Source organism: Ctenopharyngodon idella, chromosome 8 (assembly GCF_019924925.1).
Source record: "Ctenopharyngodon idella isolate HZGC_01 chromosome 8, HZGC01, whole genome shotgun sequence".
NCBI classification, from domain to species: Eukaryota; Metazoa; Chordata; class Actinopteri; order Cypriniformes; family Xenocyprididae; genus Ctenopharyngodon; species Ctenopharyngodon idella.
This window is the reverse complement of record NC_067227.1, coordinates 4,899,610-4,917,406: the sequence shown is the minus strand read 5'-3', so window position 1 is coordinate 4,917,406 and position 17,797 is coordinate 4,899,610. Positions and strand designations below refer to the sequence as shown.

Genomic DNA, 17,797 nt, shown 5'->3' with positions numbered 1-17,797 from the left:
CTATTAACGAGTGCTGAGTAGTCCCTCTAAACCGGAGTGTACCGCCCGTGGCGCCACCTAGCCACAAAAAGATTAATAATCATATTTTTCAAAAGAACTGCCTTGATCAACACAAAATAGGTTTCATTTAAAAGCTTAGAGTCTGAATTTTACAATGAATGTAGCCAATTTGATCCTAAGCAGTTATTTGCTGATAAATAATTTTTTGTACTATGTACTGCAATGTGTCAAAAATACCATACAGCTCAGATTTCATGTGTCATATGTCATTTGAAAGGTCTCACGGAGTAGAATACAACAAGCATAATTGTTTTAGGCTTTGACTAATATTGAACTAGTTTTTGTACATGAAGCCCCGCAAGACACGCTAGTAACTTCATGAAACATGCTCCGATTATAGAAAATGGCACATCATTATTTACAGCAGATTTTCACAATTAAAATGAAAAATCAAAGTCCAAAATCAACATAATCCCTTGCGTAAATCACAAGATATTCCTCATGGAGGAACGATTTTTAAAAATGCCCATTAGGGGGCGTCAAGGGCTAAACAAAAAGGCTCCCTTGGTTTCAAATGCTGTAACTTTTGATTACTTTGTGCTATCACCACAAAATTTGATCCAGATGCAGCTCACATATAGGACAACAAAACTTACAGCAATAACTTCCTGAGTTATTGCATGTTAAATAAGAAAGATATGTATAATTATAATATATATATATATATATATATATATATATATATATATATATATGCATACATATATACATATTTATTGTATTTTATCAGTAGTTTCTCAGCATGAGAATGTCCATATGTAATCTTAATTTAAAAAGTTTTCTATCAAACAACCTACCTTTTGCCTTTCCTTGCTATAGATTTGGAGTTATGAGTCTTTACTTTTGTGTATGACTCAGAAAAACACAACTCTAAAAGGGCTTAAAGGGTTAAACCCTACCTTAAACATAACTGATAGTGTTAACAAAATAGATAAAAATGCATTTGCCATGCCATTTTAACTTGCTTCTATGAGTCTTTGAGCTTTTTTTTTAAATTAAGTGGCGTGACTCATACCAGAGCGCTAGTGCAATGCTGTGTCAGATGAGCTACCGAGCAAGTTTACTACGTCAGAAGAGTCATACATATGGAGCTGGTTATGTAAAGCAAGCATAAAAATGTATTAGTTTGCAATTCATAGACTATGGTAAAAGTGTTTTCAGGTCACAATATACACTGCCTGGCCAAAAAAAAAAAGGTCGCTGTTTGGATTTTAATAGGCAAATACTCAAGAATCTATGAAGGGATCATTATTACAGTAATTATTATGTTTCTAGCATGTTATATGTTTGGAAAGGGTTCTTTTAACCCTAATAGATGGAGTGTGCAGCTTTTCATTTCTTAAACAACCATGTTGGAATATGTATCATGGCCATATTCCAGGATGACAATGCCAATATTCATCAGGGTTAAAATTGTGAAAAAAAAAAAAATGGTTCAGAGAGCACAAAGAATCATTTTCACACATGAATTGGAACTTCTGAGTCCTGACTTTAACTTCAGTGTAAGTTTGGGATCTGTCGGAGGAGACTTTTGTACATACAAGATCATGACAAAAAATGGATGCACCTCTTAATGGAAATAACATCACAACAACATTTATTTCCATCAAGAGGTGCATCATTTTTGGTCAAGATCTTGTATTGACAATGCAAGAGGTGAGCACTCTGTAAAGTCTCCTCCAGCACATCCCAAAGACTTTCAATGCATTTAAGGTCTGGTGTCAGAGGTGCCAATTCATGGGTGAAAATGATTCTTCATGCTCTTCATGCTCCAACCATTCATTTACAATTTGAGTCTGATGAATCTTAACATTGTCATCCTGGAATATGGCCATGATACATCTTCTGACATGGTTGTTTAAGAAATGAAAAGCTACACACTCCATCTTTTAGGGTTAAAAGAACCATTGCCAAACATATAACATGCTAGAAACGTAATGATCACTGTAATACTGATCCATCTATAGACTATTTAGAGTATACATATAGAGAGTATTTTTGCATATTAAAATCCAAACAGTGATTTTTTTTTTTTTTTTTTTTTTTTGCCGGGAAGTGTAATTGTGCATTGTGCAAGGAACCATGTGGAAATAAGTCTGTATTAAAAGATAATGGTGTTTTACTGCTACTAGTAATAATTTCAGCTGGAAACTGCAGTGAATTGTAGATATAGGTACATTTTGGACCACAACCCTACATAGGACAAGCGGTTTGGAGAATGGATGGATGTTACGTTACGTTAAGTTATGTTTTGTTTTTTTAAATGTAGGTAAAGGAAATGTTTTCCAATGTGTTTGTCCCACAAACACAAAGCTAACGACTCCATCATGTGAATCAAAGCTATCTACATGGACCTATGCTTTTACTGTACAATCCTTTTTTCATCAAGGAGTTGTCATGGAAAAACTTCAACGAAATAAAAACAGTTCTGCTGTAAATACCAGGAAGCCAGCAACAATCTGATAAACCATATATCACGAGTTTAATAAGCTCATGGCTTGCCGCTTTTTTTGTAGGCCAAGGCAAACATTAAGAGTGCACTGATAGTGAACGCTCCACCGTGGGTAATTAAAAATAATCGCTCCCAGCTTAGCATTGTTTGATTCTCTATTATACTCTTATCAACATCTCCTGTCCTGTCAGTGCATGTGAGAAAGACACAGCGGGCAGTGAAACGGATGACTAAAGGAATGTCAAATTCCCATTGTGCGAGCACAAAGGTGAGAAGGGAGAGAGCCACAGAAAGTGAGTTTGTTTAACACTTATCACATGGCTAGAGCTAACAGAAGCCCTGGTGCTTGGGTCGGGATGAGATGGGTGCGGAGAGAGATAGAGGGCAAAACACAATGACAGATTTAATAGACAAACACTCAAGACTTTTGTGCAGAAGGTCACGGTAACCTTTCATGAACGATATGTATGTTTTTTGCACTTTGTGACTGTTGTTTGTCCAGGATGATATCATGAGATGCGTGTTTCAGTTAACTTTGAAGAAGTTGAAGAAATAACTGAAGAACACAAAAAAACACTGAGAGAGAAGCTTTTGAATCATTTATCTGATGAGAAACGATCCCTATGGACCCTTCATATTGAGTTTGCAACAAAGTATTTTTTTTCTTTTACTGCTTATGGAATTTGATTTTCTCTCTTCACTAGAAATAGGAATACTAAGAAAAAGTAATAGAAAAAAATTTAAGTGTTGTGGGTCACGTGACTAACTGAGAATTCCCACTATATTTTTGTATTCTAACTATATTTTGTATCGAACTTATAACACATAATTTGTATTGAACTGTTATATTTATAGTTATTTTTCTCTTTTGTAATTTCCATGTAAAATAATAATAATTATACTATTATAATAATAAGTTACTATTAATAGAATAATAGAATAGAATAAGTTACTATTAATAGAATACATATATTATTACATTAGTTATATTATATTAGTTAATAAGCATATTAATAAGTACCATACTAATTCAGCCGAAGCTTGAGTTGATTTCATATAAGGTTAACAAAGGTATTACAAAAAATGATAAACTAAATAAAAGTGTGTATGCATATATATATATATATATATATATATATATATATATATACCCATATATATATACCCATTTATATATATCTAATTACCATGCCACAGAACAAGTTTTTTTTTTTTTTTTGAGGACTCAATACCAAAATGAATGACAGTTACTGCTCATAATATTCCTCGATCAAAAATCTGATGCTTGCTCAGCCAGCACTCTTGTACAAAGCTATAACTAGATGAAATTGACATGTCTGTATAACAATATGTCGGAAATATGTTAAAAGGGCCATATTCTAATTTATGATGGCATCATGCATCCGTTCCTTCGGTGCAGCTCATATTGACAGAGTGATACAGATAAATAATGGTGCAGACAGCGTTTAATGACAAGTCATTTGTGAAGATGATCAGTAATAATCAAGGAGGAGTAAAGGAAATATACCACAACACACTGACTGCTGATTCCTCAACGGCCTTCCATTCAACACACTATCAAATAACAGCAACACAATTACGATAAAATCTGTAGTTTTAATAGTATGTATGAATAAAAGCAATAATATTTTTTTTGATTATTGTTGCTTCTAAAATGATATATCTGTGTATTTGAAAAAATAAAACATTTTTTAGAGTCTCAAAAGCACTTGACATGCATTTTTTTTAGCGTAGATATGCAGCTAGAAAATATCTAATTTTATAAATGCTTTTATTTATGTTGTTGCCAGCATTATGATTGACTGTTTGAGAAGTGATACTGCTTCATCAATACGTGCAGAATGTAAAATATTGACGATCTATCAATATTATGCCGAGTCAGACTGGGCAATGTGCTTTTGGATGAAAGTGCTTCTGTGGTGTCTGTGGAAGATCAATATGAGCTCTTAATTCAAAGCAGGACTTCTCGAGTATAAAAATGCATATAGAAACATACTTGCAAGATGAGATTATTCATCATGTGCAGTCTGAAGGCAAGCCCGAGGGAAATTGTCACATGATGACAGACACAATGAAGAAGAAAAAAAAATACCATTCCGTTTATCCCTCTAAAATAAATGCTCTCTAAATATTTGCTGCATATTCATGTTGGAGCAGCAATGAAGAAGAAAAAAAAAAGTTCATCTGAGACGTCTGAAGAACCGCGGTGTGGTTGCATTAGCTCAGAGCTCAGGAGAACAAGTTTTCCAGACTTCTATTTAAGTTTCACTCTTCGAGAGTTTGACATATGGAAGGAGAAAAAGGAGAGAGGTTAGGAGAAGTCACTCTAACATCCGGACTGCGGCTCTCCAAATATGAATGCGGAGAGCAGACTGAGTCCTGCCAAACATTAAAGTGAAAAGTCTCTTGTGAGTTGCATAAGTGCATATATATGTGGGTCGAGGGGCACAAACGTCGGCTTTCTTCGGTTTGGGGTTGATTCTGGGGTCAGCCCCATCTGACACCCTCCAGCCCAGAGAAATGCAAAATAAGTCACTGATGGGATTTTTTTTTTCCTAGATAAATAAATGGCTGATGTGTGTTTCCTGCCTGCTCACGCTAGCTGATGTCAGAGCGGAGAATAAGAGGTGAGCACACCTGAGGGAAGCAAACTTTGTTAAAGTCTATATAAAAGGTCTATATAAAAGATTTAGTTTAGTAATAATTGGCACCGATCGCATGAACACATTTTCTGTACAAGCTATTCTTTAATAAAAGAAAAGTGTTTTCTTTTCCTCTGAAATGACTTATTTTGTGCTAATGTAATCAAGGCCTTGTGGGTGGGAAAAAAAAATTAACCAATAATATCATAGCCTAATCATTGTTGTTTGGGTATTATTTATATGCTATAATAGTGTTTATTACAGTATATATTTATAACAAATAGTATATAAATAGTACATAAATTTACTTTTATATTTTCAGTTATTATTTTAGTTTTTCATGTAATATTTTATTTCAATTTTATTTCAATTACCGACAATGATTTTAGTTAGCAATAACAACATGTTCTAATCCCACCCATAAATTCAAATCCTGCCCAACACTATTTCCAAATAAATATTGCTTTTTGTTTTAGGAAACATGTCACATTACAAAAGTTAAATGTGTTGCAAGTGTTGTTTGCATACTGCTTTTATTTAGTGATAGCATATATTAAGACAAAGGACAAGAAAAATGATGTTTCAATGAGAAATGTGGGTGTGGGGATCACTAAATCTGTCTCATCATAATCACAGCGAATCATTCCGCCAATCAAAACACAAATTTTATGAGCCAGCCGTTTGTGTCTAAACACACACATGCTAACCACTCCGCTCTATGGACTCTCCATTACATCCCACATATTTGGACAATCTAATTCATTGCTACCACTGGTGGGTCATATACTATGAAATTCTGTGCAGCAAATGGAAACCAACATTTTCCAAAGAGACAGTGAATCTTTTTACGACTTTGCAACATGTATTTATGGACATGTGATAGAATTATGACAACACAATCATTTTTGGCTGCATTCTCTTGATGGAAACGATCCAGCTTCAAGATGTGCTGAAAAAGCACTAGGGTGATGAAGTTGAGTTGGGCATGTCTGTAGCATAGCGTGATATGACCTTTCTATTACATTAAAGTCAGTTGGTAAAGGGAACACACCATGAAGTCTGAAGTCTTTTGTGAAGATTTAATGCTCAAGATTCTTAAGACACATTTGAGGTTCTTAACTTTATGGCTGGGGTTCCAAACTTCCAAATCATATTTACATCTGGCAAAAGAGAACTTTATGAAGAAGAGCTTCTTTAGACCTACAGTCTGTTCCAAATCCTATAGTGTGCTGCCTACTTAGTCAACATTTCAAGGTATTACAAACATGCTTCAAAAGGTAGGCAACAACATACTGCCTTATAAGATAGGTACAAATTGTGGCAAGTTCAGTGAAAAAGGTCACTATGATCAAATGCAAAAAGACTTAATTCAATACAAACATTAGATAAACAATTAAAAAGGGACTATGTTACACTATATGTGTGTGCGGTGTGTATTTTTTTATGCAAAACCATAAAAGTTCTCATAGAAATCTCTTCAGCAGCTTAAACTAAACTGTCAAACTGAATTTCTCATTAAAGATACATATTTCAATAATAATCAATAGTGCTATTCAGAGGTGTAAAGAGTACCTGAAAACCATACTAAAGTAAAAATACAGATACCTTACAGCAAAAATGACTCCATTACAAGTTACAAGTCATCAATTCCAATACCGCTTAAGTAAAAGTCTTAGGGTATGTTTACATGACAACGATGTACAAAAAACGTAAAAGTAAAATCCTTCGCGTTTTTCGCATACAGACGACAACGTTGTCAAAATGATCCCCATTCACACGGATCTGCGAAAATGACTAAAAAATGCTGTATGCTGTATGTCTACAAATCCACGTCAAAATCTCAGTTAAGCTCTTCAGCAACTACCAGTCAATGCACTCACATTCACGTAAAGTAGCCTTGTTGACAAGTTTGGGCAAAGAGCAGAAGATATAGTATCTTCAATGCCCTGTAGATGGCGATATCTTTTCTTTTGCAGCAGAAATAAACTGCTGCAGAAAAAGTTGGGTGCCATGCAAAATCAGTAATTACACTACTCATTACAAATGTTTTGGTGTGAAGAGTACATATATTTTAAAAAAAAAATAATAATAATAATAATCAAGAAGAGAATAAAAGTTACTAATATCTGTAATACTCAGTCAAAGTGCAAAGTAGCCAAAAAGATACTTAAGTACAGTGACCAATTACACTTACTCAAATACTTTACATTTATTACATTAAAATATTCTGAAGAATTAAGGCCTGTTCACGTCAAGGATGATAACTATAATGATAACGATAAAGATATAGTTCTAAAAATTGTTCTAAATATAAAAGAATTGAAGAGTTCACACCGCAACTATAATGATAACGGCACAGAGAAACAATATCGTTGGAATCTCTTTCAGAACGTTTTTTTTTTTTTTTTTTGTCAGCTGATGAACAACAAAAACATTGACAACCAATCAGAATCCATCCTGCTTTAAAGAGCTTGAGCACCTAAAGTGGCACATGACAAAACCACAGAGCACTTAGAATAAACAGAACAATATCCTCCGCTGGTGTGGACACTAATATAGTTATCGTTATAGTTATCTTTATAGTTATTGTTCTTGGTGAATTAACCAATGTAATGTCAATGTACCACTTTTTTGAGTGGCATTATAGATACTTCTAATTTCAGTTAGATGTATTAGCACCTGTCTCATTTCTTCCTAACTAGAGGACAACTTGACTAAAATATGGCACATCTTACCCCACTCTCACATTATATAAAAAGCAATGTGCATTTTCAGTACTGTAATGGTCATTTATTAAACCACTGAGCTCGTGTAATATCTGAAGTATCTGCTATGAGTCAAACTTTCAAAAACTCATTGTTCATGCAAAAACAGCACAAGGAACAAAACAAGCCTCAACTCTATAATCAACTATATCAAACCAGGTATCAAGAACTGCTTTTGCCCATCAGCTGGAGCTGAGTGGAAAACAATTACCTCTGACGATAATTGAACCAATGCTTGAATGAGTGAATTCACCAAGAATAACACGACTCTAATAGTTTTAATTGCAGGATAAGAATTTGTATCATTTTAGCTCTCCACGCTCAGGCAACACAAAACACGGCTGTGCGCGTCAAATGAACTGTAGCTAGAGAACCGTTTACCCTCCTGGCTTGAGAGGCGTCCAAATCAGATTAGTCGTCGCATTGACCACTAAAAAATTCAAAGAGTGAAATCTAAGGCTGCAGCCAAGAGATACCGTCTGGAGATACAGGGGAGGGATCACAAACAAGATATTTCCTCTACCAGTGTGGTTGATGAGGGACAAAGTTCATGCAGCCAGGTTTATTCATCCACTGCCAGCGATCTCAGTTGAGGGAAACGTTTCAGCAATTTCAGACTGTTAAATGTGATGGGAAGCCTTAATGTGAAAAAAACTGCCGTACAGTGAAATAACAATAAAAAAACTGAATGTTTGTAGATTTAAATGTCAATAACTTCATTTAAAAATGAATTCATTTTTCCAGCGTTCAACTTACTGACGTAAGCAACACTGTCTCAACCAGTTGTTTGAGTTTGGGGCGGGACTATCTGTTTGCATCCAATGACAGACAAGTATCATGTTCAGGAAGTCTGTTTAAAAACAGTAAAATATTTTGCAATTCCGTTTAGTGACACTAGTGGCGCAGATATTACACTCTTCATTCTCAAGTTTGTTTGAGCGTACTGGTAAATCAACATACCACGGGTATTGTTTAGACTGTTGTAACATTGCCTTCCAAGGTAAACATAATATGTAAAAGAAAATGTATCCTTTGCATTTTTGTCCACTTGATTCTGTATATGAGCTAATGGTCACCAGTGAATTGCTGACTGTATGTAAATGCAACAGTAATAAGGATGGATGTATAAATCTCCCTAGCTTGCCAACTCTTCTTTCCCACAAAAGACTGTAGTCTATTTATTCTCTCTTTCTAGAGATAGCAACATTTATCACTGTAGCCGCCTGTCCCCGAGTCCACCAGATCAACCCATCACCACCACAATAAACGTCAAGCGCCGATGATTGATGCAGCTAATGAAATTGATTAGTCTGTCGCCGCACATTGCATTCCCATGATTCACAGCGTGCTGTTTACTTTAACCACAAAGATTAGCTGAAAGATGAGACGTCTGAGGCATATCGCGTGATGTTGGGAACATCCTTGGACACTCTTTATGACTGGCCTTGACTCGCTCTCCTTTTTTCCCTGCGGAAAAATCAATATGGAAGAGTGGTAAAGGACAGCGTTTAGGGATCACTTCAAAGGGATTGTCAATTGTTTTTCTCTAGCAAAGATCAATGTATAGTTATGCTCTCTAGTGAGAGAAGAATGCTAAACGTTCTTGTAAATTTCAGTCACACCAAACAAACATGACTTCTTCGACCACAAATGTGTTTTGTGTTTAATATTGAAAAGTGCTAAAACAAAATATACTTGACCATATGCTAGGCTAGTAATATTAAAAGTTAATAAATGGACATCTTCTGAAAAAAACGTTGATGCAGTGTCCTCATCGTTGTTACTTCAAAGAGTATGACCACTCCCTATCATGGAGAGGATAGCTTTCCTAATCTGACATCCGCTCCAGAGACAGGTGTCGTCTGCAGCCATCTCTCTGAGCGTGAACTTCGGCTCATCACAAATGACTTTATTAGCCGCTAGATAACACAAAACAGCCCTATCAGCCCCCTGAGCTAGGTGATTACTAGTTTATCTGTCTGGGACAAACACTCAGATGAGTATTAAGAAATATCTAAGATGACTTGACACCCAGCTAGAGGCAGATCTAATTACCGAACCCCCTCCGAGACCATGATTGTCATTTTTCTGCTATGGTTGATAGTGTTAAGTTGTTTCTATGGACGCCATTGTCATCTTGTGAGCGCTAGTCGACGTCTGAACAGTGAGAATCTCAACAGTCCTAGACGCCTCTGCTTGACCTATGGTTTATAATGGTCTCATCATCGTTTATGCTGAATGATCACTTTATGAGGGTGCAAACCGTCTTGACTTCACTGGAACTTTCCATTAGTCATGTAAGTAGAGTAATCAGCAGGGAAACTGTTTGCAAAAGCAACTCCAACCAATTTTTTTCTCTCGCTGTTTTTATATCTACACCCACATTGAACCAAAACATCAAAAAAGAGAGGTGGAATGAAAATGAGTGCGGTGCAAAGGAAAAGGCAACACGTTTCGCATGGCTTGCTTAGCCATGTTGCTTCATGGGCCCTGAGATTTTATGGATGTGGCCAGCGGTGGGATGCAGCGAGCTGGCAGTGCTGAGTGAAAACTCATCCATACCTCACATGAGAAAACACAAATCCAGCCTTATGCACCCCACAGCCTTAAGTTAAGTAACGATGACACACTCATGTGGCGAGCATTAGACTTTACGGTGTGATTTGTGAAATAACAAGAGACTCTTGGCCAAAAGCAGGGAGACCAGGGGAAAAATGCAGCTAAGGTCTTCTGCCAAACGAGCAGTTTCTTTTTCAATGTTACTATTGGACGACATGCAAATGCGCTGAGGTAGGGCGGGGGCTAAGATGTCAAAGCTTAAGACCCCTCTAATGTGTCATGGTGGCACATAGCTGTTGTTAAGAGCATTATCGCTGTCGACTATCTGAGATAAGTGGTGTAGTGCTGATGGGAGAGACGGAGGAATCTGCCTCTGCTCAATGCCAGTGGGCAGGGCGGCACGCAGGGGTTGGGGGAGGGAGGCAGCGGTGTGGCCACTAATGTTGTTTGGGTTTGCATCCAGACAGGAATTCTGGTTTATCGGGGCCTGGGGACCTACCAGAGTAGCCCATCCCCTCAAAGTGTCCATTATAGGAGCGATAGGGCATGAGCTCAGTGTTTCCCATGGAAGTGGCCTCACAATGTTGAGTGACATTGGGTCTCTCTCTTTCACTCACATAAATATACACGCACTCTCTCTCTCTCACTACGTTATTCCTTCCAAACTTTCTTTACAAGGATCTGCTCATTGGAAGAATGTTGTTCTTTATGAATCCAAATAGCTTCTTCAGTTAATATACCTAACTAGATTTGTTCTCTACCACATCACACAACATTACTGTATCTTAACTACAGTTTGCAGCACTGTGACAGTAGTTTAGCTAATAAGCATAGCATTTTGTGTGTTGCAACAAAATACTTCTGCGTTTCAATTGCTTGGTTTCTCTTTCTTTTGGCGCTGCACTGGGTAGCTTTGCTAGCATCTGTTAGCAGTTTATACTGTATTTAACTACTTTAAAGAGTAGCTTGACTGTAGTTTACCTACTGAGTAAGCTACAGTTTGATTATGATTAGTTCAACAGGGTACACTTTCTATTTTTCTAAAAGCTCTAGTAGTGATGCTAATAACTTAACCCAAAAATGAAAATTCTGTCATTAATTACTAACCCTCATGTTGTTCCACACCCGTAAGACCCGTAAGACTCATCTTCTAAACACAAATTAAGATATTTCTGATCAAATCCGGCATTGACAGCAAGATAATTAACACTTTCAAATGCCCAGGGGTGCGTTTCCCAAAAGCATTGCTAGCCAACTAACATCACAAGTTCCATCGTTACTAACATAGTTCAACTATTTGGTATTTCCCGAAACCACAGTTCAAACGAACATTCGCAAACTGCATCGCAAACTTGTGTGGTTGGAACGACAGCTCTCAAGCTATGGTTAGAAGCATAGTTTCTTGTTTTTATGACATGTGGACTTAACCCTCTGGGGTCTGAGGATTTTTGGGCCCTGGAGAAGTTTTGACATGCCCTGACATTTGTGCTTTTTTCAGTTGTTCATAAACATTTTAATGACAAAAGTGTCATTACACTGTATTCAGCACAAACTAGGCTACCATAATATGTGAGGAACATGTATGTACATGTTTGTTTTTTTGAAGATAACCTTTATGCATGGTTATTGAAAAAACAAAAAACTTAAGTCACTGAAATAAGACCAAAAAAAAAATATTAAATCTGTGTTCACAAGACTTCTGGGTATTGGAGGTTGTAGACTAGAGTTTTTGCTTCAAAATTATGTAAAAATTATCCTGCCTACTCGTTCATATAAAACAATATAGATATTTAAATTTTGTAAGACACTTTTTGTCAAGAAACACAGTATGCGTGGAGGCGTGAATCATCATGAATAATGCTGTGATTCACACCTGAGAAGACAAAGGATTCGCATAATGACCTCTAATGACCTGCATAACAATGAGCTCTTTCAGTCAGGTAGGCTATGTGAAAAAACCCTCTGTGATCATGTCTCAAGCTCATCATGCTGTATATCAAACATACAGAAAAAACAGCAATACTGTGAAATATTATTACAATTTAAAATAATGGTTTTCTATTATATACTTTAAAATAAAATGTATTTCTGTGATGCAAAGCGTCTGAACATTCATGTTACCTCTATGGCATTTCATATAGCCTTTTAGCTTAAAAGCATTCACATTTGGAGAAATATTGATGGATTCTCATATGTTTATGTCAATTTTCTATACAGAGGAGTAATATTTATTCAATATTTATTGTCATCACTATGAGCACTGGATACTGTGTTTTCAATTCATACTTGCAGCCGGAGGGCGCTCTGTACACCTTTAGTCCACAAATTACTCTAAAGAAGAACAGGCATACCATGTGACTTTCCAGGAACTAACAGAGGCTTCCAGAGATCGCTAATCATGTCTATAACATACAGATAAACACTTTTCAAGACAATAAATACATGATTGAGACGATGTATACATGTATTGCCTCAGAATTTGCGTTTGAATAGCGCTCGCTCCGTGGGCGTGGCCACATTAGCGGATAATGAGCTGAATCACGGGCGTCTGACATGGCTCTCTTTTCATACAGATTACATAAACAGAGAATTTTTGTTTTCGATTTGACTTACAAAATTTAAAACCTGACATTTCAACGTTTCTTTAGACAGAAGTCTCATTTTTTTGTGATTAATATTCACTAAGTTACAGTTCATTTTCTGAGAATGATCAGATTGGACTTCGTTCAGAGGGAGACGACAGATCATGCATCATGTTAGTTTTCTTTATTTTACAAAAAGCACAACATTTTGTTTTTAATCTGAGTGTACACAAATAAAAGAAGATATTTCACAGATTAAAATGGTGTATAACTCTTTAATTGTATGTGCAACATTGACGGAGTATTTTGAGTCTCTTTCACACTGGTAAGAAAAAACCGAGGTGGTATCACTGGCGATACCTCCGACTCGAGGTAGTTAATAAATCGTTATCTTAAGCAAAATAAGCAAGCTGACATTAAGTACAATGTATATATTTTGTTTCTAATACATACAAATGTCATTTACATATTTTAGTTTGTCAAGAGATTTTAAGCACCATTTTTGAAGAGTGTGCATGTGCGTACGTGCTCTGGTACGTAAGAACGAGCCTATGATTGGAATCTAGAAATGAATCTGGAAATAAAGTAAAATAACAGAAAAATGAGGAATAGTCCTCAGATGCCATGTCTGTAATTTATAGCAAAAAATCTAGCATTAATTCGTTCTCAAACGGATTCATTTAAAGAAGTTATTACTCCACCACCTGCGTGACATCATTCACCAACGTGTCTGAACGACAGGTTTACAACAATATGGTTTCTTGAAACAGTCGTGACTAGCTAGTTGTTCAACGATGCATCGTACTATGGTAGTGAAGCAGCAAGTTACGTTGTTGTAGGGGAAACACACCCCAGAAAGGTACTAAAGACATATTTAAAACAGTTCATGTGACTACAGTGGTTCAACCTTAATGTTATGAAGCGACGAGAATACTAAATGATTTCAAAACACTGCTTCATGAAGCTTCAAAGCTTTACAAATCTTTTTTTTTTCGAATCAGTGGTTCAGAGCATGTAAACTGCCAAAGTCACGTGATTTCAATAAACAAGGCTTCGTTACGTCATAAGTGTTTCAAAATGTTTGAATGGTTCAAGTGACTTTGGTAGTTTGATACACGCTCCGAACCACTGATTCAAAACAAAAGATTTGTAAAGCTTCGAAGATTCGTGAAGCAGTGTTTTGAAATCGCCCATCACTAGATATTGTTGAATAAAGTCTTTTTTTTTTTTTTTTATTTGGTGCACAAAAAGTATTCTCTTCGCTTCATAACATTAAGGTTGAACCACTGTTGTCACATGAACTGTTTTAAATGTGTCTTTAGTACCTTTCTGGGCATTTGAAAGTGTTGCTGTCAATGGAGGCCTCACTGAGCCATCGGATTTTATCAAAAACATCTTAATTTGTGTTCCGAAAATGAATGAAGGTCTTACGGGTGTGGAACGACATGAGGGTGAATAATTAATGGCAAAATTTTCATTTTTGGGTGAGCTAACCCTTTAACTATAGTTTGGCAGCAGAATAACAGTAGCTTAGCTAAACAGTGTAGCATTTTGTGTATTTCAGCAAAATACTGTAGCAATTGTTTTGGGAATGTAGCGCCATAGTATTACAAAATGTTATATTGGTGATTTTTATATAACATTGTATTGCACAGTTACAGGTGCTAAAAACTATCTCTACTGTTTTTGTTTCTACTGTAGCCATTCCAGCCACAAGTGAAGTGCAACACAGGCTTTTGTATCAATCGCTCGGTTTCAATTTTTGTGGTGTTGCACTGAGTAGATCTGCTAGCATACGTTAGCAGCTTGTAGTGTAGTTAACTGCTTTTCTAAAGTGCAGCTTGACTGTACTTTACCTACTGACTAAGTTACTGTCTGATTATGAGTAGCCTGTAGTTTAACAAGCTACACTTTTTTTCAGTGCTTAATGAATCAGCTCACTGTTCTCAGATCTAGTCTGTTGACCAACAGATATGTTTGACCAACTAATTCCTCAAAACTCCCATGTCTTGTTGATGCTTGAGAGGACAAAAAGCAGAGTGGACAGTTTACTGTCATTATCATATATGTTGAGGCTGTTGCTGGTAAATTTAATACTGTTATATGCTAGTCTTTGTTCTAAGAACAACACTCTGTCCACATGTCTGCCAGCCAAGGCTAACAAGTCTTAGTGATCTCCTGTGCTCTCCAGCCCCCTGAGGAGCTTTGGGACTCTGAGGCAGCTCCAGACAGACAATACGCATGTTGTTACTATATGCTGCTTTTGCACAGAACAGACAGTTGGGGCTGGTGTTGTGCCCGCTGGCCTGACCCTCTTTAGAGTCACTGGGTGGCTTTTGGGGGTATGTTCAATGCTGTGAAACACTGTCAAATGCCGCCTTTCATGGCAATGACATGCTGAAGATTAAGACATCAAGGCCTGTCTGCCAGCAGGAAATTCACAATTCTTCTTGGGTTAATTGGAAATCCAAATGTTTTGAGGTGAAAGACAGTGGGCCAATACAGAGAGAGCCTTCGTTTGTTACATTTACAATCCTTTCAAAGTGTTCTATCAAAAATACTAGGGTAGAAACATGGTTAAGATTATACCTGAAAGCCTTTTAACCAAACTAGTCCTTTTATACTCCATCAGTATCGCTGAAATGCACTTTCGCAACCACACACACAAATAATCGCATCAGGCCCCTGCTGGCATGGAGCAGCACACTAAAAGCCAATGAATAGCTTAGTTCACTAGTATACAATGTCGAAACACTATGAATTGATTTCTTCTCCCTTTCTTCTATGTAATTGGCGTCGCCAAAGATTTTTTTCATCTCCTTTCGGCCTATTTTTGAAAATGAATAATGCGACAAGCCCCAGATCCAACTTTTCCGCCATGCTGTTTATTTATCTATTCCCCCCTCCCCTCTTCGTCTTACGACACTTCACATGAAAAGTGGCCACAGAATAGTGGTGACAGCCATGTCTAATATCTCTTTCTGCCAATTTTGGCTTCTTTCCCCTCCTCCGCACTTGATGTCTTTATATTCTCCTGAGAGTGCAGTGGGAATGAAAGGACGAGGCCTAGCCGCTGACCTCCGAGGGAGGAGAGTATTAAAAGACGGGAGCGAGAGAGAGGGCGAAGGATGGCGGGAGAGAAAAAGAGAGGGAGCAGTCTTTCCTGCTGAGAGCCGGCTATCTGGACTGGCAGGCTAAAGCTGGCCTTCAGACGCCTTTTGTCAAACGGGTTGAGAAGAAGAGAGCCTCCTCTTCACTGGATCTGAGACAATGCTGGGTTTGTCATCCCTGAGGAGTCTCCCGGTGAGAAAGAGAAGAGCTCATCGTGGTCAGGGGTAGCCTTTGGGCCTTGCAGATGTTGAAATAGGGATGATTTATTAGGCCCGGTGTCCTCGGTGGCACTTGGCCACCGTCCCAGACAAGAGCGCGAGAAGAAGACAACAGGGGAGATCAGCAGGCCGCTGTGGATCAGAGACATCTTAATACCGTGTATGGGCATGGAGAAATTTGCTCTGCGACCGTCATGGTATTTTTGCCCTCTTTTCACTGAGAAAATAACTCAAGATTAAGCCAAAACCCCACAGAGGAGGGTCCTCACAAAGATCTCTTTCTATCTCTCGCCTTTCTTTCTCTTATTATTAGAAGATCTGAAAAAAATATTTTACTATTTAGTGGTGGCATGGAGTGTCCTTTAAGCCATTAGAAATCATTTAAAAAATTGCATGTTGCAACTGCAATATGTCAAACTGGCCATATTTACGTCAACACAGCACAACAGCAATTGTATCTGAATGGTTGGAGGCAAACAATAATTTTTTTATAGATTCCTCAGAGTTTAATACTTGGAATTTGATCAAACTCTTTAAGTATGAGAAACAGTAACAATTTCGGTAACACTTAATATTACAATGTCCTTGTTACATGTCACATGTAGTTACGATTGCAATTATTAAAGGGTTAGTTCACCCAAAAATGAAATTGTCATTTTTGTCAGTACTAATGACAGAAATTTAATTTGTGGGTGAACTAACCCTTTAATGTTAAATTATGCATAATTACAAGCAACTAACCTTAAAGTCCCCCTGTGATGAAAATCAAGCTTTTAATGTTGTTTATATGTCTATCTGGTGTTTTTAACATGCTTTAAGATGAACCATGTGCAAATTCATAAGTCAACACCATTTCTGAGTATTTTCTCTTTAAAACTGCAGTAAACCCATCTACCCCAGCTATGTCCACTTGGATGTCCTATTTGCTGGACATTGCTCTTTTGGAGAGCACCACAGCTAAAATGCATGGCGCCACCAGAAAGACAATACAATTTTGGTTGGACCTTATTGAGACTTTATCAAAAATGTTGAAATCTTGATATATTATTTATTTTTATTTATTAAGTCTTATTGTATCTCTTTTTCTTATGATTGTGGGTGGATCTTGGGCTCTTTGTAAATAGTTATAAACTTAAAATGTTTAATAAATAAAGAATCACAAAAACTGCAGTAAACCAAATACAGTCTCAACCCCGTGGTTTGAAATCACTGGTGTTTCTGACGTCACAAACTACCTTGTAACTAATCACATCAACGTGCCAGCGGGCTTTAGCATATCATTAACTGACTGCGAGTCTCAAAAGAAGGTTATTTTCTGTTTTATTTTAATAAAATAAAATGTTTTATTTATATGTCTTTCTCCACTGACATTCTGAGTTGTTCAAAG

At 36.9% G+C, this 17,797-nt stretch overlaps 1 protein-coding gene across 8 annotated transcripts in view; it reads right to left on the bottom strand.

The window, feature by feature from the left end:
* Positions 1-17,797, bottom strand: part of prdm16 (PR domain containing 16) — a 256,289-nt gene that overhangs the window by 128,268 nt on the left and 110,224 nt on the right. The window lies entirely within an intron of this gene.